Raw genomic sequence first — 27,003 nt, 5'->3', positions numbered from 1 at the left:
TACACATCCATTCATCAATTTTATAGCTCTGAGAATTTCTACAGGCTGGATCAAATTAATGCATCCTGTTTGAAATGAGAGACATTACAGCTAAAATACTAAACCTTCTTTTTAAAAACACTCTTTCTAAAAATTATCCCTCTAAAGCTGCGTTGCAGAACTGAATCACCAGGTCTGCTCATTTGATTTTTGCTCTAGATGAATTCTTAATAGCTAAAATTTCCTCTGAGACTTGTAGGCACTCAGCATGTTTTAAAATTGGGTAAGAGTATTTACACACAATTTTTGAATTTGAGAACTGTGGTACAGCAGGTTCAGCCTGCTGAAGGAGACTGATTCCTGCTGTTTGTGTGCTGTGCCTCCAAGGGAGTCCTCACCACTCCCCCAGATGTCTGGGGAATGTGTTCTCCATAGGACCTAAGCTATGCAGGATGAAGCACCTGGATGAGAGCTGAATTTGTCCCACATCTAGAAATGCCTTCTACATGTTATTTAGAATCAGATAATATACAAAAAATATGCTGATTTTACATTCTACCTCTAGCAGTCATTCTGCCTCTTTCTTTTATCCAAAGCTGTAATGAGTTACAGAAATATATCCAAAAGATTCTATTGGAGGTCCCTTCTCTTGGTTTTCACGAAAAATATAAGTGCATGGTTGGTTTACCTGAGCCTGGGATTACTCAGTTACCTGTTCCAATCAGGAGGGATTGAATTAATATTCCTGGGGATCTGTTAAAAAAAATGTATTGTTTAAGGCATACTGCAGAAACAGAGGGAAAAAGGAAGGGAGAAAAAGTAACCTTTAAGTTTGTGTTTGTTATCTGAATGTTATATTTTGTACAAGGTGAAATAGCCTACAGTCTTGTAATTTAAGAGATGGGAAAAGCCTGAGGCATTTGATGTGCCTGAATACTTTTGTTGTATTGCCTTGATATTTAGAAAAAAGAAGACATGTATCTATATTATGTGTTTGTCTGCCTAGTGGCTTAGCACTTATCTTTTTGGTAAAGGTTTGGGCACCAGTTTTGGTAATTTGTGTTTGCTTGTTTCCCTGCAAATCACACAAGGTGAATGTTGCTGTATTCACAACTTGTATTTCATTGTAATTCCCTGACAAACTACTGACAGATCAAAAGAAGAGCATACATTCTTCATCTCTGTATCTCTCACCTTTTTTCCTTCTTGGTTTAGTTTTTCTTCTCCTTTCCCCTCTATGGAAGAGTGCAATGATGTCTAGAAGACAAGGAACAGACAAAATAATTTTTGTCTTTTAAATATCTTTATTTGTTCTGTGATATAAATCATTTCATACTTACAAAATAACATCTGAAGAAGGAGATATATTTAAAAATCTGATTCGAGATTTCTGTCCCAACATAGCCAGGAGCCACACTGAGCATTTTTCTAGCAAGAGTTTTGAGGAAACATTCTCCATCGTGTGAAGGAAAGGCGGGAAGAGAAATGTCAGTAATATAGGTGCTTGCCTCAAGTAATTCTTGACTGTAGGGGGCAATTAACAAAATTAACCATGTGCTTTATGTATTTGTAGGTAAACACAGACTATTACACAGGAAACAGCTCTCCCATTGGTGAGTGTGTACCAGGGGTTACACCAGGGACCTGTCTGGCTGAGTGCTCTCATTTCTCACTTGGCAGCAAGAGAGGCTAAGGAGAAATCAGAAACAGAGACTGCACAGAGCATGTTTTCCTCCAGCGTGCTGTCCTGGCTTTTAGAACAGCGTGTAAGCTCAGGGAAGAAAAGCAATTGGGTCAGAAAACTGTCCCATCCTTAGCATTTCCTTAATAGATTCAGGATCCCCAGCTGTCAGACTCAGGATCAGATTCTAGGTCTCTATTTTTGGTTTTGTCCACCCTTTTGGCTTCCAGCTCTCCCGAAGTCTTGTAAATGTGAGCACCTCAGTATGGGGTCATGTGTCTGTTTTTAAGTTCTCTACTGGATGTAGATCCTCTTTTGAACAATAGCTTGCAGTGTTTAGGGCTTTGATGGGTGTAGTACTTCTCTATTTTTCTCTATTTCTATTTTTCTGGTGTTTTTTTATTAGAAAGAATCAGATTCTTCTCTGATAAATAATTTAATTTACAAGTTGGCTTTATTATCCTGTATTATTTCATCAAGCCTTGGACAAAACAGAAGTTATATCCCCTTCCACCACCCCTTATCTCATTACCATGCTGTAGGAAGAAAATATTTCAACATAACATTTTGTGCAAATATGAGGAAATAACAGACATTTTGAAGTCTTGGTACCAAATATTTCTTACAGATGTTAGTCCAGTTAGTATTGGAATTGTTTTCAAAAACATTTAGAAGCATTGTATGAGATGGTGGCTAGATGCTGCTGTGTGAATACTTAGTGTTTTCCCCTCCTCTCTCTGGCTCCTGGTGAAAATTAGGTGGTGACACAGGGCAGTCCCACCTTTCAGTCATCACCATCCCACTCTGCAGGTGCCACCCATCCTGCTCCAGTGCCTGCACTGAATTTGCTGTCCTTGTGTATGAAATTCGAGTTTGTTATTATTTCTGTCAGGGATTTATTTAGGGTCATGTTCTACTTCATTTTTCAAGGATTGTATTGCAGGGATGTGGCACCTTTTTGGAGATCAGGAAGAACACACCTGTCTCCCTGGGGGCTGTGTCTGGCTCCAGTCACTCTTTCACTCCCTGGGCTCACTGAGAGTCTAATAGCACTGACTGATTTTCCTGAGAAAGTAGTGCAGAAGCCTTCTCTATTCAGTGTGATATGATAAATTCATCTAATTGAGCTGGTGCACTCAGTATCAGCCAGAAGGTAAAACCAAGAACATGTGTGGGTGGAATGGTTGCTTTTACAGCAATGCACTGTTGCTTTGGTGACGCTATTGAGCTCTGGGCCAGCTGCTGAATTTTGTAAATGTGATGTACTAATGGGATTTTGGTAGGCCAGGGAAACAACAAAGTAGAAATAGCCTTTCATACAAAGGTAGTGTGTTGCATTTGGGCTTGGTTTTTTATACAAGGCTGGTACAAATCAGGAAGGTTTTAAGAATTACAGAGCACTGTAGTTCTAATAATTTGCCTTCATTTGTCGTAAATCCTGGAACCAAGTGACTTAGATCCAGATTTATTTTTTCTATCAAGACATGTTGTCAGGATTTCAGAGGAAGAGAAATGAAAACTCTTAACTGCTGCTGATGGTTTTCAGATATTCAACCTCGCTGCTCCCTGATGCAGAAGTGGGATTGTTCCAGCCATCTCTTTCTGTGAAATGACAACTCCCTGCCAGTGCCTTTCTGCTCTGCATCACTGCAGAGCCCAAGTGGGTGGGGAGATGTAGACACCTTCACAATATTCTGATTTTTCTCTAATGGTAGGCAGCAAGTAGAGAATTAAAGAGAGATCAGTTTTTAAACACAGCGTTTAAACACTTACTTAATGATACTGGTTGATAATCTTGTCACTTGCCCTACAAAGGAAGTTTATTGTTTGAAGGCTGCAGCGTGTGAAGTGTGAGCCATCCTTTTCCATCTACACCTGGGTGAGAAGGACAGGACCCTTTCACAGCCTCACAGCTCTCCATAACCAGCAGCTCTGCTTGCACCACGCCTGATGTGAAAATGCAGCAGGTGAAATGCAGCTTCCTGGGAATGTGTCAGGAGCTGCTGCACAGAGCCAGCAGCTGTCTGAGCAGAGACACAGAGAAAACTGCTGTACCTGAACAGCCTGGGCTGTTCTCAGAGCACAGCAGCTATTTCCCCCTGATTATTCTTATCACCTGCCTTTTCTGAGGGTTCATGGCAGAAGCAGCACAGGGGCATGGCAAGGCTGCAAGGTCAGATCCTCTTCTTCTTCAGAAAATAGCGCTTCACAAAAGTCAGGGATTCACAGATTGAGAGGTCTGAGATTTTCTACACATATTTGTGTATGTACACACACACTTGGGGGTGAGTGGGGAGCTGCAGCTGAAGCTGATAAAGCATCAAGTAAGGAATCAGGCAGGAGCTGTGTTGTGGCAATAGATGGAGTCCTGGAGCTCACCACAGGCACCTCCCTGGTGGGCAGCTCTGCTGTCAGACAGGATTGCCTGCTCCATGCTCAGTGTGCTGGGAGATAAACCTGAAAACTTTGAAATAAAGAGGAGTCCGTCAATTTGAGCTGAGTTTTGAGCAAACCTCTATCAAATTTGGCTGTCATCCACAGCCCTATGAAAATGTGTTGTACAGTAGAGACTGATGTGTGCAAAGGGTGAAGGTCCAAGCTCTCCCCTGCTTCAGTTTTTGTCAGAGCCTTGACTTTTTTCCTTTAAATGTGGAAATCTGAATTTTTAAGTGCTCTGCAGAAAGTTGCTTTTATTTGGTTTACTCTAAAGGAAAGCAGAAATGCTTAGATCTTGTTTGAGTGAGTAATTACAGGGCTCAGAATCAGGAGGCAACTCAACATGAGGTCCTTATGTGATGTGTCTCCCTGCAAAGTAGATATATATATATATATATATATATATATATACAGATAAAAGAAATTTGTAATCTTTGGGGTTATTAGGAGAAGTACAGTGCATGGATTCAAGGAATTGTTTTTTACCTGATTATCCAGCATTGCTCAGACAGATGAAGCAGTACTTTATATATTTTTAGTATCAATATATTTTATAAACTGCTGAACCACTTACATTGGTACAGAAAGAACTTTAGAAGAGAATTTAGGAACTAAAAAATATACTGCTGTGAAAGACTTAAAGAATTCAAATCTATTTAGCATCTCAGGAAGAGAAGATGATTTGATTGCAAAATATTTTCATGTGGAGAAGACAGTGGATAGAAAAAGAACCTTTAATCTCACTGAGATGAGCAGGCGAGAGTCGTGCCTGGAAGCTGATCTAGAGGAATTCAAATGACAACATGTACACATAGTTTTAAGTGTGATGATGATTAGCCTTTGGTATGTGAAGAAACAGCAGGGAAAACAGTAGATTGTCTATCTCTTGATACCTGAAATAAAGACTGGTCCTCTAGGAAAAAGATGGTTATGCTTTATTGAACTTAATAGAGGAGTAACTGGATGTAATAGCCTGTGGTATACTGGAGATTGGGTGTGATGAACTAATGGTTCTCCTGGCCTTAAACTTTATGAATCCCTTGAAAATCCTTGCAGACAGAATCACAAAATAGAAGGGTTTATGTAGCTCCTGAACTCTGCAACTGCCAAAATGTGCTCAGCTCTGTTCCCTGCACAGATGGAGTGGCAAACACCAAGACAGACTGGCTGGATAGCAGGAATATTCACATCCCAAAATTCTGGTCACCCTTCTCTGTGAAACCCACCCTGACTGACAGAAAACACATTTCAGGAACATGTGCCAGGCTTATTTGTTAATGAAAAGGCTTTGACATTGCTTTCCAAACAACTGTAGTCTGGTAATTGTGTGAGGTAAGGTATCCTGTCACTCTGATGGCCCTTTTGCCCCACACTTCTGCATTTATATATGTTTTTTGTCATCATCATTACATTTGTAGGCCTGGGGTTGAGCATGGAGATGATGCCAAGTCTATGATCAGTCCATTTCAAATCCTTCCACACCAGAGTCTCCTCTAGTGTGACCCAGAGGGGGTCAGTAGCTGCTGCTGTAAAATAAAACATGCTTCACTTCTTATAATTTCTTCTTTAATTTGGCAAGTGTAAAGGATTCCATACATTGTAAATGAGTGTGTAAAGAAAAACCCACCTAACTGGTTTTAAAAATTCAGTACTTTATTTATAATAATTTTGGGGAAGGAAACAGCAAGACTCTGACAATAGGGTAATATTTCAGCCTTCAGAGTTATCTCAGAGATGGGATAGAAGATAGAAGATTTTATCCAGCCAAAATTTTAGGTATTCCACTCACTAAATAAAGGGGGTAGAGGGTAGTCCTTCTCATCCTTCATAGTTCATAGTTTCTTAAACTTTGCGATGCCTCTAGCATTTTAAGGGAATTCTGCTGAATTCCTTAAGCTCCAGTGCCAGCTCTTGAACTTCACATTGATTTTCCTTAAGTGTCCTCAAATAAAACATATAAAGTAGGCCTGTGTCTGAAATTCATGTTCCTGCCAGACACCGTTCCTATGATATATTGCAACAATACATCAGAGAAAAGCAGCCCTGGTGAGCTATTGCAGTAATACTGCACATTCTTGTAGAAGGAATGAACAGGAACTCTAAACTGAGAACTTGAACGGCTTTTTGAAGTTGTCTCCTGGCAAAGGTACAAACACCTATTGTGTTTGTCAAAAGATCAAATACTGAATGTAACTTTTTGTGTGCTACTGGTGTACTGATTGGTGATAAATGAGATTCCAATTTCTAACTGCAGGAACGAATTACGAATATTCAAGATTTTTTACAGAGTTCTGTAATTAAGGGCTAAATACACACTGATACTGAAAATATGCTTTACATTTAGAAGGAGAGAAATATTTTTTTTAAACTCATTTTCTCTGATGTCATTTGAATCAGAAAAGGGCAAATAAGTGTTACCCATCAAGAGTGTAATGAAAACTGGGCCATTAACATCTGAAATTTATAGTGGAATGAAGAACAGCTTCTGTGCCTTTTCCTATTTTTCTAGAGGAAAGGGAACTATTATTCACAGTTACAGACTCAACAGTAACAGAAATATTTCTCCTGGTAATGTTTTTACATGGATCTTTTTCACTGAGAAAGGAGTGTGTCTTCCACTGAAATTACCTTTTCTCAATAATTTAATCTCCTTGTTATCATTTTTCACTGACCTGAAAAATCTTGAGCCTTGCCTTAGAGTCCTGCCTGCCTCCCTCCTGTGCTCACAGTCTGGGTGGGTGGTTCCTGCAGTGATCCCTTGTGTTGTTGCCATGGCTCCTTCAGCTTGCACTCTCAGATGCTGGTAACTCACCAATGGAACATTGAAATTTCACCAAATTCACACAGCCTGAAACTTGTCTCCTGAATCTGTGCTCCTGCTTTATCAGAACATCAAATATTGCTGCTGTACTCTGAGCTGTCTCACAGCAAAGAAACATCTCTCATCATACTGCAGTCAGTAGTGATGGTTGTTCTGCCTGAACATTTGGGTCAGTATTATACCAGCTGTGGCTTTATACCAGAAGGATAAAAGCTCATTTTTAGCCTCTGCCTCCACTCACTAAATAACTGACCACAAAAACATTTCCTGTAGATATGGACGAGTTTTCTACAGTTTGCTTTCCATCTGGAGCTCAGCTCCGCTTCAGGCCAACAAGGTGACTATTGGTGTTCCCCATCCCAGGTACTTGCTCTGGCATACAGCTTCCAAAAAGAGATCTCTTTTAATTTTGGCAAGAAGTTGTATGATGGAGCCGAGAAATCATTTCTGGATACAAGTTCCATCAAAAACTTGTATGCTCTCATACAGTTCTGAGCTACTCAAACAGGCCGTTTTCAGAGAAAGTGTCCTGCCAGTGATGTTTAAAGACATGTTAACATCTGTGCTTTGGATTATTTGACCTGCCAGCACAGCCATATTGCACTGAGAACGTGTGAAATTAAGAATGAGACTGACGGAGAACTCTAGGTCTGGTCTCTTCTGTGTCTCCACAGCCAACTTTTCTGAGTCCTAATGACATTTTTTGTTTCTTACCCATCAGGTTTCCTCATAACCTTCGCCTCTCTTTCAAAGTATAAAGGAGAAAAATAAAAAAGAGGAAAGTCTAGTTTTAAAAAGAAAATAACTTAGGAGGTATTTGTCTTTTTTTTTTGTTTTCTTAATTTCATTTTTCCTGGGCAGCCACCTCGCCTGGCTCTCTTCCAACTTCTCTATCCATGTTAGAATGAAATGTTCCACGGTCTCTTAAGGTTCAGACCAATTATTTCTATTGAGAGAAGGATGTGTACTTCTTTGTGTAGCATGTGTAATACAGTATGCAAACCACACGTACAAGGCAGCTGAAAAATAACTGAATAAAATTGCCACAAGAATACAGATATCTGAAGATGTGGAAATGACCTAAGATGCTCACTTACTGTTACCGCTGGAGATTTTAAAACTCATGACAGTTATTTTCTGTGAGACAGCCAATCTGGCAGCTTGAAATTAACTTCAAGATTTTAATGAGCCTACGGTAGTGAGGTCAGGCAGGTGCCACGACCTCAACTACAGCAGCTGCACATTCAGGAAGAGTCAGTTTGTCACCTCCTGAGGGCAAACTGGCTGGCATCAATCTTGGCTGGCATCCAATGGAGGAAGATTTGACTTCTTCCAGTTGCCACCTGGCTTCCCACCCATTAGGTTCTCTGATGATAGATGATGTTTTGATATTCTCTGATGAACCACAGCAGGTTTATCAAGGGAAGAATTTTCCATGTGTCATATGTGCTGCCTTGGCCTCTGCTGGCTGATCTTGAAATAAGCTGAGATAAGCAAATACATATCTGCTTGCAAGAGTTGTCTGTTCTGATTTGCAGTGTGCCTGCTCTTGAAAACAAGAAAAGTTTTAAATCCCATGCTCATTTTTGCATTACATGAAAAATCAGGTCTGCTGTCAGCAGCAGTGATCACTGGAGCCAGGCCAGCTCTCAGAACAAGCACAGTCATATAATGCCCATGAGCAGCACAGAAATGCAGCAAGAAATCTTGCAATGAGCCCTCTGCCTATAATCGATTTTCCCCATCCCTTCTGGCTTAATTCCTTGATGTGGCCCTGAGACTACCCTGCTGGGCCCAGTGAATGTGGATCAATTTGGCTTACCTACACTTGGCTTCCTCTACTGACTCACATAATTCTTGGTTAGAAGGGAGATTTTTTTTTTTGTATAACTCATTCTTTATTGCTCCTCTCTCTGCTGACTGTCTTCCTTTGTAAAAAGGACAGAGGCAGGAAAACACACGTGTGGAAACTGTACCTATGTAAAATACTGTATATTTCTTGCTTACAGCCTGCTCTGAACATGTTGTGTGCTTGCTGTGACCTTGCTGGAGCCACTGGTTGAGTGGGGAGTGCTCTGGGACAAAGCAATCAGTGTGTGAGCTCTTGCTCTGGCAGAGACGTTCTGGGTCAAAGGCTGACATAGACACAGCAATAAAGGGGTCACACCTGAGCTTCTTTTGGAAGAGCTTCAAAAGACATGGGGCTCGTGTGGCTGCACCCTGAGCACTGACTGTTCTCTACTGTCCTTAACAACACAGATGAAATGGGATTTATATTTCCTCATCAGCTCTTGGAGCACACACGCACTTCCTTTTTGTACAGTAGCTTCCATTGATTAGTGATTTTGCCTTTTCATTCATATTTAAATTGTTTCATTCATATTTATATATGTATCTATATTGTTTAGAAGTACTTTCAGAGTTAATATATTTGGAAGAATGTTTCAGATCAGAATGATTTGAGGTTAGAATCTATAGGCACAATTTTTGTTAATTTTTGCTTCAGGCTCTAGGTAAAAATGGAGCCTTAGTATAATAGCAATTATGGGTGGTTATTACTCTTGATTAAAATTAAATTAAGCTGCAGTTGGCAACTAAAAAGATTAAATCATCACATAAAAACTGTCAGCCCTTCATTTTAAACATCTGTTAGTTAAGCATGGCAGTAGCACTGATGTGGAGTATTTGCCAGATACCTCAGCAGCAGCCACCTTTGTATCATCAGATAATTGAGACAATATGGTCTGAAGTGTATCATATTTCAAATATGACTGCATCTCACACACTACACAGAGCTTAGAAGACTTCCTTCAGGTTAGATGTAAACAAATCCAGTATTTTAGGAATATTTAATTCTTGAGATATAGAATTATATCTCAATTCTCTGATGATGAATTGAAAATATGTTTTTGTCATATCAGTATCCAATGTATTGATGGTTGGGATCTAAAGGATTTATCTGTCTGCTCTTTTCTTTTTCTGGCCCAGGTTTGCAATGTCTGTAAATCTCTACAATCCTGCTGATATCAGTACACCAGACTGATTTGGTGGGCTGGTTTTTTTCAAGGCTATTCAGATGTTTACACATTCCTGAGGACCTCAGACTAACACAAGCCACTATCTGAACTTCTGCCTGTGCCTCCTCTGTGCCAGAGGAGGGTTTTATTCTGGTGCCAGGCATAAAAGGTTTGTGTCAGCATATCCAGATACCTGTCTGGAGGTAAAGAGTCCTCCTCAGTGCCATGTGCTGTAAGAAAATGCAGTTCTGAAACTGAGCGCACTTGGGGGAACCCAGGGTTGTAAGAAGAAAAAATTCTAATTCCATGCTATTGTAATATTTGGATGTTGATTTTGATCTCTTGAAGCTACTCATGAGGAAGGTCACACATTTTCACTGAGTGCAAAATTTAGAAAGTTTTTGATGAACATGTCCCAGTTTTAAGTGACAATTTAATAGTAATTTAAACTGAGAATTGGTCTTCAGCCCTACTGCAGAATCTGTTGTGAAAATGGGTTATGAAGGCTAGAAATCTTTTAGGGCAAAAATGCAATGCAAAAATACTGTTTCAGTTTAAATTGGGAATGTTTAAACTCAGGCATGTCAATGGATAGAGGTGGGAGGGATCTATGCAGCCAGAGCTCACATCACTGGGGATGTGTTGCTCCTACTGAACTGCTTCTACTGCTGCTCCCTACACCAGGTTATTCTTAAAATGAATTCTTTATTCAGAAATATCTTGCCTGCCATCACTGGGTTTATAACTTGTGCTTAAACTGACAACTCAGCTGAGGCTTCTGGGTAATAAATATATTAATATCAGGACAACATCAGAAATCTCGTGCATTTAGCTGGAAAACAATCGGTGCTGTGGCTTTGGGAAAGGAAAGAAAGTTAATTAGCTTTTTGACAAAATGGTTTTTAAAACTCAGTACTTCACTTATTACCAACAAGCAACAAAAGCACAAAGGAAAATAATTAAAGGCACTGAGCAGTCATTAGAAGTTCCTGCACTTCAGCATTGAGCTCCATTGTCAGTGCTCAGTGAGAGCTGGCTGCTCTCCTCAGTCAGAAAGATGGAGGTCAAGTGGAAATGGCACTTTTGGATGCTTTCTGAGAGCAATTTGCCATTTCTACTGCTCCCAAAGTTTCACATTCTGGCTGCTAAGCTTCATTTAAGAGATCAAATCTATAACACAATATTTTATATTAAAATTGGGGGGAAAAAAATCCACAGCAGCAGAAGGCATAATTTTATTTAATAATGTGATTTATTAAAATTTCATAGGAAAATCCTGGCCCACCTGTTGAAACTCTCTATTAGTGGAAATCTAGTTATCAATACATATGTGGGAACCTGACACAGGGATGTTTGCTCACAGTGAAGAAATCTGCCAGCAAACAAATGTCTTTATTTTATGCTTGACAGTCAAGTTAATGCCTTTTATTAATTTGCAAATGTTCAAATGAAATGTGATTATTTATTGATGTACAAGAGTGTCTATTCAAAATTCATGGAGTATTATTATTATTGTTGGTATTGTTATCATCTTTTATTTGCTGACTGTCTTCAGTATGTCTGACATTTAAAGACTTACAAATCCCTTCATTAAATGATTTGACCTTCCACCTCTCAGAGGAGACAGAGCCTCTGCAATTCCAGCAGCGAGGTGACTCAGACATCCAGCTCAGCTAGAAAAAGTCATCTCTGTCTATGGTTTGCACTTTCTCAATCAACAGAAACTCCTTAGGGTGTTGGATTTTTAGGATTTTCTTCCATAATCTTGGGAAAAAATAGTTATAACTGGCTTTTCTCTGCTCCTTTTTAAGCTGGAAAATAGCAGGACTTAAAAGTCAGAGGGTGAGATGATTTTTGCTCTGAAACTGAACCCTCAGATGATGAGTTCTGAGCCCTCCATCATCTAACTGACAAGGGGTGATGGTTCTGTCTGATCTTGAGCTTCCCCTACAACTTTTAGAGCTGCTCTCATGCTTTGTTTTCTTCTCTTGCCTAGGATTCTTGGTCTAGGATTCACCCACATTGTTATCTTACACTTTCTGTACAAAAAAACAAAGCCCTCCAAATGGACCAGGAGCCCAGTGGATTTCCAGTAGCCTATTTTCTCCTTTTCCCTGCCAACACCTGCCCTCTGGACTGGTTTATATCTCATATCTCTTGTCTGCAGGCTGTGATGGGTAATTTGCACAGGAGGGAAGGTTCACCACTCCTGGTTTCACACACAGCTACGTGAAACCAAAATGACTTCATCTTAAGAACTCAGAATTGGGTATTAGAGGTTATTTTGCAGTTGAAATGCTCATCTCTCCGTTTTTGACCCAGGCAGACATTGCTTTATATTATTTATGTTTTATACTACCTTTCAAAAGAGAAAATTAAAATCATTAGTCTTTTCCCTTTAAATTAAAATGTAGGTTGAAGCACTGCCTTCTGCATTAACCCAAAGTGCACATGGCTTCATCTGTATCCTGAGATTTTTTCCACTTCAGTTCAAAGGTTAATATTCATCCTAATCTCTCTTCCAATTGGCTCTGTGAGTTAACCTGTTGCAGATCTTTGCACACTGAGGGGAAAAATAAAATCCCCAAAAAAGAGCACAAGGATTGCTTCCATGTCTGTAAATTCTCTCCAGTGGAAAATAATCCTTCTCCTAGAAAAGGATGGTGTAGAACAGTCCATATGTTTATCCTGGCTCTCAGTTCTTCCTGCCATGCATGTTGTATGAATGTTGTTGCTGCTTTCCAAAGAAAGAGAGGATCTGGCTCAGTTATTCCAGGTCTCTCCTCTCTGTCCTCATGGTGATATTAAATACTCCACTCAAAAAAACTTATGGGCTTCAGCAGAGTAAGGCCAGTGTGTCTATTAAATTGTTCTTTGCAATGTGAGAGCTAAAGAAATGCAGTTAGTTCCAATATGAAATTATGATTGCTGCTGGAGTGAAGTGCACTTTCAAAGCAGAGAGAAAATGGCCAGAAGTGATACAATCTCTTAAACTGTTTAAAATTAACATATTGTACTAAACCAAAATTAGGCATAATTGTAGCTCTTAATATAACCTGTCAAGAGATGGTTTAATGAGCTCCGTTCCAATACTGCTGCCAAAGAATGATATTTTTTTTTCCTATTCTATTTCAAAATGTAAATTCAAGCCTTGAAAAATTATTTTTGAATATTAGTAATATGAATAGTGATGTTTGCAAGGACAATAGTCATCCTAATTTGACCTGATATAGTTACTCCACATTTTTTTCTTCATGGGAACAGATTCTAAACCCCAAAATAGTGCAAAAATGCTTTGCAGAACAGAAAAAGTGTTTTGAGTTTTCTTTTGTGGTAAAAGACCCAAAATAATTAATCATACTTGAGGTGGCAAACTCAATAGATCATTAAATATTAGTTAACAGATTCTTTTTTGACAGGGTAGTAAGCACATAAAGTTCTTTTAAAAACTGCATAAAAGTTCTCGGACAAGTAGTCTATAGATCTATTTTTATTATGGAAGCTTAATTAGTGCAAAAAGTAAGACAGCATCATAAATTACTTAAAACAGATTTTTCAGTTAGTAATTAAAATTAATTTGGTCAACACAGATCATGGTTATCTTATTTACTGTGTCTGAGTTATTTTTCCCTCAATATTTGCAGTGAGCTCCCTGCTGGATCTGTATGTACCACTAAACATCTTGTTCCTCCACTGGTCTGTGCATTAGTACTCCTGGTCTGTTCTGTTTAATTCTCTAAATGGACTTTTAAAATCATTTTACAGGGGCTTCTTTACTGCTGAGGAATTTGCACAGACAAATTTTATAGTCTATTTTCTCATCATGAGGATAACATAAGATAATTCTTTTTGAACAGCAACTTGTTGGGGAAAAGAGGAAAGAATCACAGGGAGGTCTTTGTGAGGATTAAATCCAATTTCAGTCTGTTCCATTGGAAGTTGCATATCTGTACCAATAAATCTGCAATACAGTGGAAAGAAAACAGATGTTGTTGTGCAAATACCAGCACTGCTTAAAAAGGGATTATAGCAGAATAGAACTATATTTTCTATAGAACTATATGGGATTCAAACTGAGTGGACCAGTGGTGGAACCCCTCACGCAAACTGAGCCTGTGAAGCTGAGTAAGGTCAAAGAGAAGAACCCATTTAGGATGTTATTTAATTAAAGTTTCATCACTGAGGGCCACAAGTTTCAAGAAATAATAAGGAAAGTTATGCACTCTCAGGAGTGCAGCGCACACCTTCAGCAGTAAGAATAATCTCCGCACAAATTACTTTCTAGATATCATTAGGGGAATACATTAGGGCAGTACATTTGTTATTCTGTGGGAATCTGGGTATCTCCAAGGACAAGGTTGCTAAACAGTGGATATTTATGTGGAAACAATCCAATATATCTGATAGTCAGGAGATTTTTGTGCCATAGTTACCCAAGACTTCTCTCTTAACAGCAAATCTAATGCAAAAACACTTTTGGTAAGTTTGTTTCTCAAATAAAGGTATTCCCAACAAACAATAGAGATATTCCTATGCTGCAATGTTTATATATTTATTACAAAGATAAAGTTGAGAAATTATTAAAAGACTTTATTTCCAGTTAGAAAGCCTGTAGCTAAGTCATCTGTCCTGTATTCTATCACAGATGTATCAAAGGCTTTTCAGCATCAAAGAGTGTGGCTGCAGTAATTCCTTTACCCTGTGTTCTTTGATGTGTTTTCTAGATTGTGATATTTTCCGTGGCTAACATTTTCCATCAAAAAACAGCCTGACACTTTCCATCAAAAAAGGACAGATGATGAATTTCCAAAGACCTTTAGCTTTCCTTATACCTTTGCAGATGGATTCTCTTGCAGAAATTTACTCAAAATACATTATGACCACAGTCCAGAATTTAATGTTGTGGTTAGGGATCCTCTGATCTTCAGCAGTTTGGATGCTTACAGTTACCATCTGCACAGTTACATAAAAACAAGGAGAAAGGTTTCTGTTATTTGTTGTGGTTTTTAATATTTAAAAATGGATTTTCATAGTTAGCAGTGTAATTCATTAGTTTTTTATGGTATCTCTTAATTTTGTTTTTTTTGAAGTAGCAAAACAATTCAGGGACTTCTGTCCTTCATGAACTAGAGCATTTTTTCTATCAAGCTACAGACAAACATACCAAGGGTTGGAATACTGAGTGATTAAATGAGTATTAGTGTTAACAGAAATTAATGAAGACGTATCAGACTTATTCCCAGTTCAGGGGGAAATGTTACCAGTTTTAGAATTAACATTTAGAAAGGTGGATCAGAATAAAATGGGGGAAAGTAACGGCACATTCAGCATTACATTTAGACATCAGACTCCTTAATAACCCTGAGAAGGGCTCAAACATTTAATAAAATAAAAGTTTAAAATAAGCTCCCAGAAAGTGAAAAGGTGTTAACTGGTGGTGAGAAAAAAAGGTAATCTGCTGGTTTTATGTCCTTATAGAAGAACTGGCACGAGATCTGAGAATGTAAGTGTTAGCAAGGAAGAGAACAGTGAACTTCAAAAACGTTCTAAAATTATCAGTGTTTATTAGAATGCATGGAAAGTGATCATGAGCTTAAATTATCAAGAATGAAGGAAGAAAAAGAAGAAATGTCTGAAAGTCATGTGAGAAAGCATTACTGAGTTTCAGGTTGCTATGCTTGATCTCGGCACCTAAAACTGCTCTGGTTTGACTCTGTAAGTGTTTCTCTCCCAGCAGCTGACAGGAAAAATTGCCAGGCCAGGGAACCTGTGAGACAGTCTGAGCTGTTTGCTGTCTTGGGAAAGAGAAAACATTGAATAAAATCATGGAAACATTTCGGTTGGGAAAGACTTTTAAGGTCACTGAGTCCAACCATTAACTCAGCACTGACCTCCACCAGACCATGTCCCCAAGTGTCACATCTACACAGCTTTCAAATACCTCCAGGAACAGCAACTCAGCCACTTCCCTGGCCAGCCTGCTCCAGGGCTTCAGAACCCTTTCAGCAGAGAAGTTTTTTTCTAATATCCAGTCTAAATCTCCTCTGGTATAGCGTGAGGCCATTTCCTCCTGTCCTAGTGCTTGTAACTCAAGAGAAAAAGATGGCCCTGCACCTGGCTGCAACCTTCCTCCAGGGAATTTTAGAGCAGAGGTCTCTCCTGAGGCTCCTTTTCTCCAGGCTAAACACCCCCAGCCCCCTCAGCTACCCCCATCAGACCCTTCTCCAGCTCCATTTCCTTCTCTGGGTACTCTCCAGCCCCTCAATGTCTTTACTGTCATGAGGGACCCATAAGTGAACAGATGATGATGTCCATTTTCACAATCTTGATATATGTTTTAGTAATTTAGAAATAATCACAAAAAAGCTGCTTAGGAATTAATTTTTCATTTTTCAGCAGGATTCACTGTCTGCTCTGTCCCATTCTCAAGTTTAAAATGACTTTTGGCTGCGTTGTTCCTAACTGCTTGCCTTATTACCTAAATTACTGTCATTTGTCAGACTGCAAGGTTTTTTTTTAGTTCCCTTAATGAATACAAACCTCAATCCCCCAAGGAATGACCCCAAATAATGACTTTCAGGTTCCTCCTGCCTACCTACCTTTTTTTAATTGCATATATTTCTCCTGAAAGCCTCACTATGACCTATGTTTTAGCTGTGTTTATAAAATGTGGATTAAATAGCAAATGTCTCCCAAGCCAGTGTTTTTAAGGAAGATGTAAATATAAACACTTCCTAAACTTAGGAGTTTCCTAAACTTCTGAATCAGTGACATATTGATACAGATGCACTATCCATATGTGTTCTATTGCCTGGATGTTGCAGTGGATTGCTTCCTTAGTACTTTTTTACACTCCAGAGTGCAAAAGTGCCCTGAAAATATTAGCTGACAGCCTGGGCTAAGTACAGAACAGGTATAGAATTCTCTCCTCCAAAACCTCTAATAAAAATCATTCTAATATACTTATATACAACTTTCCTTGCTCCTCTATGCAATCACAACACTAAACACTATCTCCCTAAATTTAATTACTCAGTGTTGGCATTGTAAGGAAGTGAAAATTCCTGTTAATGTAGGTTGAAAGAATACAACTTAGTAAACTCTGAAGACTATGGTTTAAAGAGGAGGAACAAATCACAGGGAAAAGGGGACTGTCTGAAGCATTCAATGCCAAGATTTTTATGGCTTTATCTGAAATATTCTTTCTTTGATACAGAGTAAAATAGTGAAAGAAAGGGAAATAATATCAAGACCAATGTTCAGGCTGGAGCTTATTTCTTTAACTAGGACAAAATATGAAAAACTATTTCCTTCTAAAGTAAAATGAATTTAACATTACATGCATCTGCTAAAATGTAACAGTTAACTAAATGGATGATACCATTCTTTTTCATAAAAGTGCTACACCCAATGTATAGTTATTTTTCTGGGACTGGGAGCTACTCTGATCTGAGCTAGTTTTTTATCACAACTAATTCATTGCTGTTCCAAAGTTTGATCTCAGTGAGTCAAATATTTCTGTTTTTGATAACCTCTAAAACCTCTAGCCTTCAGAGGAAGGTAAGAATTGCTGCCACTGTTGTCCATAGGCAACAAAGACAGGATACAAATCCTCCTTAGGATTCATAGATTCCTGAAAGAGAAAGGGAAACTTGGAAGTGGATATTTTAAATAAACACCTTTGCCTTGACTTAGATTGAATACTTGTATTGCACCAGTGTTTTTCCACAGGAGAAATAGAGTGAGGCATCGTTTGGGGTGCAGGGCGCTGCTCTACCTTCTCTAGATGGCTGGTAAAAAGGAAAAGAATGGTTCATGGCTAATTCCCCCCTTGGTCCCAGCAGGATGGGCCTTTGAGGAAGGGCTGTGCAGGGCAGTCCCTCGGGGTGTGCCTGTCCCAGCGTGGGTCACCCGCGGCCGCAGACACGGGAACACGCGGCACAGGCCGCTTTATCCGAACATAGCTGAATCTTCTACCAAAATCCAAACAGTGTCCATGGTAGAACCGCTGTTTAAGCCCCCCCATAGGCATTATTTGTTGAAAAGCAATTCATAAATGCTGTTCTGCTGCTTGATGTTCATTTTGTGATCAAGCTGCTGATAAAGATACCAACATATCATGCTTCAGTCAAAATATAAAGGTTCTCAATTTGAACATCAGGTCTTCACAGTCCCTGCTGACCTTTCAGCCAGAATCTGCAACATTTTGTAGCTCTTAAGTTGAATATTATAAAAATAAAACTGCTGATAGGGAAATGCTTTTCTCCCTCTTGATGCCCTCAAGATATGTTTCAAGTCTTCTTTGTAATCTTTGATTCTTTAAAAATCTTGTTGAAGAAGGAATCTGAGGAGCAGTGTGGTAGGGGAAAAGGGAAAACAACTAATCAATACTTTTAAACATAAAAAAGTCTCTTCCCTCAGGTTTTCCAAGATATTTTGCATTGGCCCTGCAGAAATTAATGAAAACATCTCCAGTACACTGAACAGGATTAGGGTTCATTTCTGTGCTGAATGCTTTTGAAACTCCTTTCCCGTTTCTTCTTAGCAGTGACCTTAATTTTCCTTTCCCTGAGTGGGTAAACAGCTTTAAAAAACCTTGTGAGAAGCAGAACACAGACCTGGCAGGCTATTTACCCACTTCCTGTAGGAAAGTGTAGAAAGAGGCAGCCAGACCACCTGCCATTGCTTAAATCACTCTGACTATTAGGTTAATTTTAATTCACTTAAGTTCATCCATGTCTGTCTTTCTTTTTCCACCCAGATAAGCAGAGGAAACAGGTGGAGGCTTTTATTACTGTAATTAGATGTATCTTAGCAGTGTGTGAGGCAGAGAAGACTGTGGAGGAGGATGGCATTTCATGCTGGGGTAGGTGAGTACAAGTTCACTACCCTTGCATAATGTGGTAATTTTAATGGTGTCAGCACTGATCAGACTCTGCAATATACAGAAATGGGGTGTTTTTTTTGTTATGAATGATAAAAAAGCAAGCTCTATAGTAGTAAGTCCTCACACTGGCATATGAAAGACAACTTTTTTCTCCAGTAACCTTTGTAAAGCTTCAAAGCTGCCCTGAAACCTTCATCACTTTGAAGTCCAGCAGCATTTTGGCACAGTCTTCAATATTCTGGGTTCCCCTTTTGGGCATCCCCTGCAGAGGTGCCAGAAAACACCTCCATTTCATTTTCCTCCTGGGAGCCTCACACAAAAATCTAATCAATGTGTCTGTTGTTCTAATGCATTAAATTACTGAGGTTAAAAAAAATGGAGTGTAACACATTTTTAAAGGCATTAATTATCCTTGACTTCTCATTTCTGTCACTGTGCTCTTATGGAGGAGGCCCTGTCTGTACAATATTTGATCTCTTCTATCACTGTTGTCAATGCTTGACAAACTACACAGAATATTAATAAATATTTTAGGATTTTAAACTGAAGATCATTTTCACAAGAATTTTTAAGACTATGATGGATACCTTTAGTAATTTTATTTTTGAAGTTAGATTTTCTGTGTTTATTCACCCTTCTGGTTTTGTCTGTTTACATACAATAGAGAGGAGATTGCATTTTTAAATCCTATTGAGATTAATCCTATTTAAAAGTCATAGACATTTATTCAGTAGCATTAACAAGTGTTTGTCAAATTAATATTTAGATGTAATAAAGTTTATGCTGCTTTACAGTAATAAAAGATATGTGCTCTCAAGTTAGTGATAGTAATATCAAATATGACACTAGAAAGAGTATGGGACTGAAAACTGAAGAGCTTAGTGTTTATTGGTTGAATAATGAGTTGATTTAAAGACCCATTTCCCCTGATATTTTAAGTGCCTTTAATGCTCTGAAACTCTCTGAGAATGATGGCTGTTGTAACAAAGTAAAACAGAAAACAACAAGCAGACTGCTACAGATCCTTTTAAGAAAATGAAAAAATCTCTTTCTTTCCCATTGCCTATAGAAAAAGAACTTTTAAAAATAGCTTCATTAGTCCCTTTTCATAGCAGGGAACCTTTGCTCAGAAAAACTGATCTATGGACAAAAAATAATTGTTAAAAAAAGTAAACGGTATTTTATCTGACAGGCAAAATCATAGATGATATCTTTGTGTTTTCTAAATATGAATCAGTAAAGTATTTGGCATTTCATAGCTTTAAACTCAGGGTAAATATTTTCAGCAGAAATCAGTCTTTTAAGAAAAGGCAGTTATAAACCTCATTCTGCTTTCCCAGCAATCATGCTGATGTCAACTCTGAAATATCACAGAGAAACCAAAATTCTCATTCTTCTCAGCAACAGGACCCTGGCCAGGAGAAGCACAGGTAGTGATCTTTCATTTTGGAGACTTGGGATGTGATCCCTTCCTTCCCAGAGGTTTATTTCAGTTTATAGGATGGTGAACCATCAGCATGAAGGTGCAACACCTCACAGGAATATTTGAAGGCCTTGTATGCACTTACAAGTCCTTGGAGCTTTTCCTTGAAACCTTATTTCATAATATTCTCAAATGAGAATATTCTCAAATGAGAAACCTCATTTCTGTCATTTACCAGTTAAAGGAAGTGTGTTTGTAAAACATTTGGCCTAAGCCCTAAGCATATGAAGCAAAGGAAATATTATGGTGTTATTGGTTTAGAATCCCTCAGGTTTTCCCCACATATTTTCCATGGTCCTTGTAGTTATTTTTAGTTTTCTATAATTATATTTTAGTTTTACATTTGTAGTTTTCTATGTTCCTACAATTAGTCTTAATAATTTAATCTGTGAACTCTGTGACTTTTACCCACCCTTTACTTCTTGCCTTTCCAAGCTATGTTGTAAAATTCATAAACCTAGTAAATTAAAAACAGATTCATATGCTTTGCACTTGAGCTGAAGACTTTAAGTATGACAATTCAATTAATATGAAACATCTTAAATATTTTATTTTACCTTAATGAGTGCCATGTTCCTCCCTCTCTCCCTTGCTCTCTTTCAGCCAAGTGAAACAAGAACATTGTTTTCCTCTTTCAGTTTAAATATGTGAAGCCATTATTCCTGCTCACACATGCATATTATATCACAAACACCCCTCTAGTGCATTGCCTTTCGTTTAAGAGGAAAGAAAATAATGTAAGACTCATAAATAAAACTCTATTTCAAACTTTGTCTTGAGGTTTTACTGGCAGTGGATTAATGCCCTGCCTACCCCACACTCTTCTCTCACTCCTCTAAGACCTGATCTTAATCCCAGTTTTGACAACAAGCAAAAGTATGAATGGTTCCAGATGAGTTCCCACGTTTGTAACCTTTGTAAAGCTGCCAATCAATTAAAATAGCCAAATCTTCATCTTTCTGCAAAGCCCTGCTCTGAGCTGCTCTGTGCTGGGAAATGGGAAATCAACTTGGGTTTCCTCTGGCATCTTCCTCATCCAGTTCACTCCTTTTCCAGGAGACTCCCACAGGGCTTTAACCAGAGCAATTCCCCTATTTATGTGAATGGTAAATCCACTTGACCAGTGCTGAAGCAAGCATATCCAGGGCCTAGAAAGAGACATTTTGAGAGGGCTTTTGAGAAACAAGATAATTAATAAAAAGGTTTTCTTCTGTTTATATTGCTTTATTTTTCTGACTTCTGACTTAAGCTGGCAGACAGCACAGGTCCTGCTTACCTGAAGGGCTTTGCAGGGCATGTCACTGTGTCCTGGGGGACAGCAGTGTGCTTCAATTCACCTTTCCCTCCCTGTGATACGGATACAGCTCCTTGGCCCTGGTGTTTATGATTGCAGCGATAAATTACCTATTTTTATAACCAAGTTGTTTCATGAATATTTCATTTTATGCAAAGCACTTGTCCTGCTGAAAGCAAAAGTAACTGCTCCATATTTTTAGCTTTGGTTGCTAAAAGATAGGTTCACTTGTTTCAAATACTTGACACAAGGATGCTAATTTATACCAGTATTTTAGCTGTAGGATTGATCTGCAAACTTATTTCTTTAGAAAACTTTGCCTTGCCTTTAGATGTCAGAAATGTTTCCCATGCTTCCCTTTCACATAGTTCTGCATTTTAATAAGTCACTTCAGCAATTTTTATGGGGTTTCTACATCACTTTTATACATAGAGAAGTTAGAAACTATAAAGGATGAGGATGGCTAGATATACTCTGTGTCATTCTTTTTTGAATTTAATTAGCTAAAATATATCTGTAATATTTTTTGTCTCTTTTTATATTTATTTTTAAAAAGTGTGTGTTTCTGTGATATACTCACACATCTGTCAAAGGAATTAATTAGTGGATTAATGCAGTAAGTTACAAGAAATCAAAATAAATTTAAAAACTAATAGCTATCACAAAGTATCATTGAAAGCTGTCATGATGTGGTGGTGAGTAATCTACTTTCATAGGCAAATGGAATATGGATTATCAATAGAGACATGTAAGAGAGACTCATGCAGGGGCTCCCAAAAACCCCATCTGTGGAAGAAATTAGTTGGTGCCAAATCTTAAAAACAAATTTGGTCTCATGTGGCATAGTAATTCTTGATTGTATGGGGCATAATATTAAAGAATGGAAATTTGACTGTAATTTCCCATTGTAATATTTCATAACACTTGGATTTGTAGTGCTCACATGAGGAAAAAATTTTGGAAGGAGGAATTTGAACCATGTTACTAATTAGTTAATAACCAGCTGAGCCTGGTGCTACTCAGCTGTCCCATTCTTGCCAGGATTTTCAGTGCTCAAGAACACAAACTGAGTTGAGGGCAGGAATTCTATGAGTGCATGTACACAATGATCTGATGGTTCTTGGCAGTGCCAGTAGCATCCCTCACCCAGAGTTATTGACCCAAGCGTATTAATCCATGCATCAGGCATCAAAGAGCCTTATTCTCATGAGTGAGACTCCTTGTCAGATTAAAGGCATTGTTTCATAAACTCAGGAGGGCAGCCTGGTTTCCAGTTACCTGCCAAGACTTTATTTCAGCTATTTTCCTGCAAACATCAGTCATCAGCCTTGTGATGCCCTGTGTCTGCAGAGCCCCCCGGTCTGAGGGTGTCCATAACAAGGAGCCAACTCTTTCTCATGGTTCATTTGGAATCAGCATCCATTTCAGATTGTATTTTCTCTTCCATTTTCTAACTGAAGGATACATCCAGATATACAAAGGCAAGAGAAACAGGAAGCATAAATAAAGGACATGTACTTATTTGACCCTTAAAGGTGTTGGAGGGCTTTTCCATAGATGTGAATTAAATCAAAATAGAATTCCTCATGTCCCATCCACGCTTTTTGATCAAAGTCTGGAGTTTGGGTTGTCCATACATATCAAAAATGTGCCTTCCAAATTTCCTTATCTTATGGAGAGAGGGACTCCTATTACAAATCTCTACTTTATGCTGGAAATTCCTGTGGCATCTCTCAGAATGATATTTTTCAGAGTTTAACACATCATAGTTTGATGATACTCTGTTTCCTTTATGTACCATGAATAATTTCAGAGCAAATATGCTCCAAAGTCAGATGAGACCTTGATGATAAAAGCCTTGAAAGACTTCTCTGAACTCTGCCAATCTGAACAGGTACTGATAGGAACAGGTAAAATGTTTATGAAGAACTTTCATTTTCAGTGCAGATTCTGAGTCTGGTACTGAATAAATCATTGCAGTTATTTTTTTAATAGTACAAAGAGCAGAGTTCTTCATTCCTCCCAAAACCCAGTTATCTCTTTGTCTCTTGTGGAAGTTAAAAACCAGAACTGCAAAGATACAAAGGCATTAAATAAATAGTGCAAATGTGATGTGCTGAGGAAGGTCAGTGCTCCATGTTATAGGGTTTATTTTGGGGGTAGGAGGATGGTTTGGAGGTGAATTTATTCCAGACTCCATATTAACAGAAATAAACCCAGATTCTTTTCCTCTGGGATTCAAAGTTTTTCAGTTGTTTTGCTGGTGTCAGTTTCTGATTCACATTCACTAAGGGAAAGAGAGGAAAGATAAGGGTACACTGAGAGTAAAGAATGTGACTTCTATTCCTGTTAAGTGCTGACAGTGGGGGTCTTTTTAATTTATTTGTTTAACAGTTCTGTCTGCATATATTAGCTAGGATGTCTGAAGTGATGCACCTTTTTTCTTCTTATCTCACACTTTATATTCTCTCCTTGCACTGTCAATGCTTGAATTGTAATTTAGGTTAATTATTGAAGGGGAAAAGAGAGATTCAAACCCTTTTATTAAGTACATTCTGTGATTTCTGCTACATTTACCAAAGACAGTCCTATAAACATTCCCATTTTGGCAGTGAACAGGTCCTTTTAAGTTTTCTTCTCCTGGAAGTATTTGTGTTGAATCCAGAATAGGATCAATAAATGTATTTTTAATGTACAAGAGGTTACTTTTTATTTAACAGCAGATTCTTAAAATATTTAACACCCATTCCATTCTCTGGTGAAATGCTCTTCTGTCTCTTAGCAGTACATTTTGACCTTGGTATTATTGCAGACAGTATTTCTGTTTTGTCTCATGGCAAGAACATTATGAAAAGAGATGACCACTTATTAAACCTATCTGTTGTGGAAGCATAAAAAGATAATGCTAATATACAGCTGGTTCTGCAGGTCAGATCTTTACAGGGAAGACCATAGAGAATAGCTAATATCAACAATACTGCTTTGAATTGCATCAGCTGAGTGTCTGACCCATCCTCTTAAATGAAATTGCACAGCACTTGCAAAAAGCCTCTCTCTGAAGATTTCCCTGAAGGCTGCCAGTGAGCACCACATGGGTGGGCAGCTTAAGCTCTTGTTCTGCAAACCCTCACTTGTGTAAATAATCCCATTGAAGCAGCTTATTTTTATTATTGGGTTTAAGCCTGGATGTCTGATCACACAAATGAAGCAGCCAGGATTGTGTTCTTCAGTCTGAAGAATGGAGAATTATCACAGTATAAAGTCTATAATAGGAGCTCCTCTAATCTTTCCTCCACCCTTTCAGTGAAGGTTTTATTTAGCAGGATGTGATGGATTTTACCCTGTTCAGCATCTGGCTTTTTGCAGATGAGCAGAAAGAATCTGATCTCATTTGTTGTTAAAGTTATATGTAAGGAACCCTGCTGTTTCCTCCCTTCCTTTCCTGCCATCTACTAGTTCATACTATCACTTGAGATTCACGAATTCAGTCGCCTAAAATCTGTGGGTTGGTTTTAGGTTTTTTGTTTTGTTTTGTTTCTTGAGATATCTAGAAAGAATAAGTAGAAGAGGAAGCAAATTTACTGCTCTTAAATTCAGCAAAACAGTTGCCAATTTCCAAACTTTAAAGATGATCACCAGAAGTTTGTAATCAGAGGGTCTGATGAATTTCAGAAACTGCTTCTTCCCCATGAACAAGTCTGCAAAAGTTTGGAAGAAAGAAAAAAAAAGGTCTGAAATCTGAACATTTCTACTTTATCCATACAGCTTGACCTTCAAAAATTCACATTATGCCAAAAATTATACTTCCAAAATGGACTTGTTAGGAGTTTCTCTGCAAAAAGCTACAATGGACTTCTTTCTAGTGTTACAACAAATGGAACTAACAAGACACCACAATTCTCCTGGGACTTGACCCAAGACATTCCTAACTGAATTTTTCAGAGGCTCCAGGAAGAAACATTGAATTGCCTAAACTGCCTGTGTAGACTGGTGAAAGGCCTTCACTCTTTTAATTCTCTCCTGGAGCTAGTGAGGTGCATTTGTAGAAAAACAGCTTTTGTAGAGAAGCTGCAGCTATTCCTCTCTTTGCTTCTTCCTCTGTGTTGTTTTAGTTTCCAGCTTCAGTATTCACGGTCTAGGTGATTTTGTACTGCTGCTTAGCACTTATCCAAAGCTAATCTACAGCAATCAATGTGTCCTTGAGTGAATTCCATATTGATCCCTGGAGTAAAGGGTAATATTAGCTCCAGTGGCACCTCCAGACAGTGGGTGTCATCCTGCAGGGCCTTTTTAACCTCAGAACTGCAGTGATTTTTACACATCAGCATTTGGTCGGTCTTAGATAGGTATAATAACAGAGTTCCAATGTTTCAAGTGCCACTTGAGAAAACACCATGAGAGGAGGGGTTTTTCCCCTCTTTTTATTGTTACTGTTGTCTGCCATTCTTAAAGCTTAAGCAAAGCAATCTTAAATCTCTTTCATGCTCTGATTTCTGTAATCTGTGGATTTTTTTTAGCACTACAATAAGCTGTACATCACTTTTCCTGATGATAAGGATGACTATGACAGTGTGTTGTAGTAAAAAAGAAATTACACGTGTCACAGGTGGATTTGCAGTGAGATGGATATTGTACTTTAGTCTGTTTGAGTGGATGCTAAGTTATGAGCTTGAAGGTCGATTGATCCCAGAAAAGGATTGTGAAGTCTGAATGCTGGAATGATCTCTTCCAGTCTCAGATCCCTGCTGTACATCCCGTGGTGTGAGGGGTAACAGGGGCTCTGAAATAACTTTAAGAAGTGCTTCTGGGCCTTTCCTGGTGTGTCATGTATCCACCAGCCCCAGTGCTGCCCTGCCTGACTGTGTTTTATTGCCAGAATCAGGGAAGAAGTCCTTCACCTCCTCCAGAATGGATATACTGGATAGAGTGTCTTCCTTTTAGTATTCCTTTTAGTCTCTGACAGATCCAGACTGAGGAACTGTGTTGAGCAAAGTGAATTTTATTTAATCTGAACATTGAGATGCCTGAATTGTACCGGGAAATCTCTGCCTCTTGGTTCTTAGCCTGGTTTAAAAAAACATACTGGTTATGAGAAAATGGTGAGGTCCTTTTCAGCAGCTTCAGCTGTAATCTCAGACATCCCTGTCTCTTCCATGAGGGAAATGTCTCCCTTGGGCCCCTTGTTCCTGGTGTGATATGCAATGGGATTTACCCATTCCAAGTTATTTAGAAGATGTAAAAAAGAAGAGTAAAGTTCATATATTCCTTAGTTGAATCTTAGCTCCACACAAACAGCTAAAATTTTCACATTTTGCTTTCTGTTATACCTTCTCATTAACTTTCTCTTATTTTAATTTTTACTTTCCCCATCTTACCGTTTTTGAAAAGCAAAGTATTCTTTAATC

This window comes from Pseudopodoces humilis, chromosome 8 (assembly GCF_049639895.1).
Source record: "Pseudopodoces humilis isolate 2021_Gansu_Grassland_sample_001 chromosome 8, ASM4963989v1, whole genome shotgun sequence".
In the NCBI taxonomy this organism is placed as follows: Eukaryota; Metazoa; Chordata; class Aves; order Passeriformes; family Paridae; genus Pseudopodoces; species Pseudopodoces humilis.
This window is presented reverse-complemented; position numbering follows the sequence as displayed.